The sequence below is a fragment of the Octopus bimaculoides genome, unplaced genomic scaffold (assembly GCF_001194135.2).
Source record: "Octopus bimaculoides isolate UCB-OBI-ISO-001 unplaced genomic scaffold, ASM119413v2 Scaffold_217947, whole genome shotgun sequence".
Lineage (NCBI taxonomy): Eukaryota > Metazoa > Mollusca > Cephalopoda > Octopoda > Octopodidae > Octopus > Octopus bimaculoides.
In genome coordinates this window covers 1-2,767 of record NW_026404545.1, presented here as the reverse complement: position 1 = coordinate 2,767, position 2,767 = coordinate 1, and positions in this window count along the sequence as shown.

Sequence of the window (2,767 nt, the reverse complement as noted above, 5' to 3'; positions counted from 1 at the left end):
TATATATATATATATATATATATATATGTTTATATATGCATGTGTGTGTGATACGATAAACGGATGGACAACCTTGGATGCGTTAGCGTTTCTTAGTAACTTAATAAAAGGCAGGTGTAATGTGTAGTAGTAGTAGTAGTTATACTGCAGTTGTAGCTTTATAATTGTGGATTTATAATATATACTACACACATAGCAGTGTAGTTAGTCAACAATATAATGAAGTATACTAGCACAAATAGGTGTGTGTGTGTGTGTGTGTACGGGTCGGTGGGGGAAAGAGGGTGGGACATGTGCATGCGTTTCAAAATGAGTTCTGCAGGATGAATGTATTTTCGTGTAGTAAAACTGTTGTAGACATTGGTAAGGTGTAGCAGCAATTAATGAGTATGGAAAAAAAAAAAAAAATTACATAGGTATGTGCGTGTGTGTGCGTGTCTGTGTGTGTGTGTGTGTGTGTGTGTGTGTGGCTGTTGTCCTCCTTGATACAATTGCTACTGCTACTGTTTTAGCACCGAGTAAATCCTCCTCGTTGATACGAACAAAATTATCTCATAGTGAAAGACGCTCCAGCCACGACCATACAATCTTATTTCTCTTATCTATTCATTATTATCATTATTATTATTATTATTATTATTATTATTATCATTATCATCATCATTATCATTTATTATTATTATTATTATTATTATCATTATCATTATCATTATCATTTATTATTATTATTATTATTATTATTATTATTATTATTATTATTATTGTTATTATTATCATTATTATTATTATTATTATTATTATTATTATTATATTTTCCTTCATGGTATTGCTTTAGCGCCATCCAATATGCTGCTGTTTTTGTTATTCAGTTCCCGTTTCCCTTCTTTCAAAGCTGTAAGGGTGTTGTTATTCAAGTTAAGATTTTATTTTAGCTGCTATTTCTTGCAGGGCCTTCTTTGGTTACTTCAAGATCACTTAGCAGATTCTCTGACATAAAAAAAAAAAACTGCTTTTGATTTGTATTAGTCTTTCATTGGTAGAATTATTTAATTAATTTTTTTTTTTTCAAGTTAAACCCATCGAAAAACATGTTGTTACTGACGGTGGCTCCTTTTTTTTTTGTGGGGTTCTTTCGCTGCCATCATAGACGTCGACGTTGACATACTTGTCGTTTCGCTGTCGTTAGTCGTCGATAGCAGCGCAGATCGTCGTCGTCATGATGCGCCGCCATACTGTCGTCTTCACTTCCGCTCTAGTCACAAATATAGCTTTGTCGCCGTTGTTGTTGACGAAGAGATTGAATGATTCGAAAGCGGTTGTGTTGGAGGAGGTGATGCAAATAAATACTGTTATTGGTTGTGGTTAAAATGATGTCGATGTTGTAGACGGTGTATGTGTTGTTGTTATTGCTGGTGTTGTTGTTGAGGTTATATACAGGGTGTCCACAAGGTCTGGGTACCTGGAGTAAATAAAATCATAACACAATTAAATATAAGAAATAATAATAATTTCTTAAAGTATGTGTTAATCCCCATGTACCCAGACTTTGTGGACACCCTGTATAATAAGTGTTGTTGATGGTGGTGCTGTTCATGACGGTACTAGAAGCAGCGGTGTCGGTGAAGAAGACGAAACAGACCGAAGCTTGTGTGTATATGTGAGTAAGTGAGATAAATAGATAGATAGATAGATAGATAGAGAGATAGAGAGAGAGAGAGAGAGAGAGAGAGAGAGAGAGAGAGAGAGAGAGAGAGAGAGAGAAATTGTGTGAGTGCTGGGTCTATGTGTTTGTGATTTTTATCTCTTACTACACAGTTTTCTATTTGTGGCTTCTGTAAACGCCAAGGATTGTGTTAATGAACGTACACACACACACACACACACACACACACACACACACACACAAACACACACACATACACACACACACACACACAAACATGCACACACAAACATACATGCACACAGAGCTAACGTACATGTGTGTGTGCGTGTTTGTGTACGTGTGTGTGTATGATTAAATAAAGCAGACATATATATAAAAAGAGAAAAAAAAAACTTTATGAAAATGCGAATATAGACATAAAAGTATGCATGTAAATATGTAAATATATATATATATAAAGATACATATACGAATGTATTTGTGCACCGTTGCTATTCCTTTGATCCGAAATTTGTGCTTTACTAGCTAGGTACATGCTTCATACAGAACTCATATATATACATACATACATACATATATATATATATATATATATATATATATATATATGTATGACATGTATTTATATATATATATATATGTATGTACATATATATATATATAAATATATGTATATATATATATATATATATATGTATATAAACATATATACATATGTAAACATAGAAATGTTTACAAAATTTAATGCACCCAAACATTCATTCATACATACACACGCATATATACGTGCAAAATTGCAGTATAACGAACTCTAGCTGTATATACATTTCTCCGTGTGTACTATATATATATAAATATATATATATATATATGTAAATAAAGTTTTATTTAAAAACAAATACGTATGTACGTACAGAAAAACAAGAATACTCTCTGTGTGCATTTATAAGCAGGTGATACTATATATGAGGCAATGCGTAGATAGGAATATTAGTATGCGTATAAATTCATATATGTGTAACTCTGAGTGAGTTTACCTGTATAAGCACCATCACAGGTATATGATGTGTGTGTGTATATTTATAAATAAATAAATATATA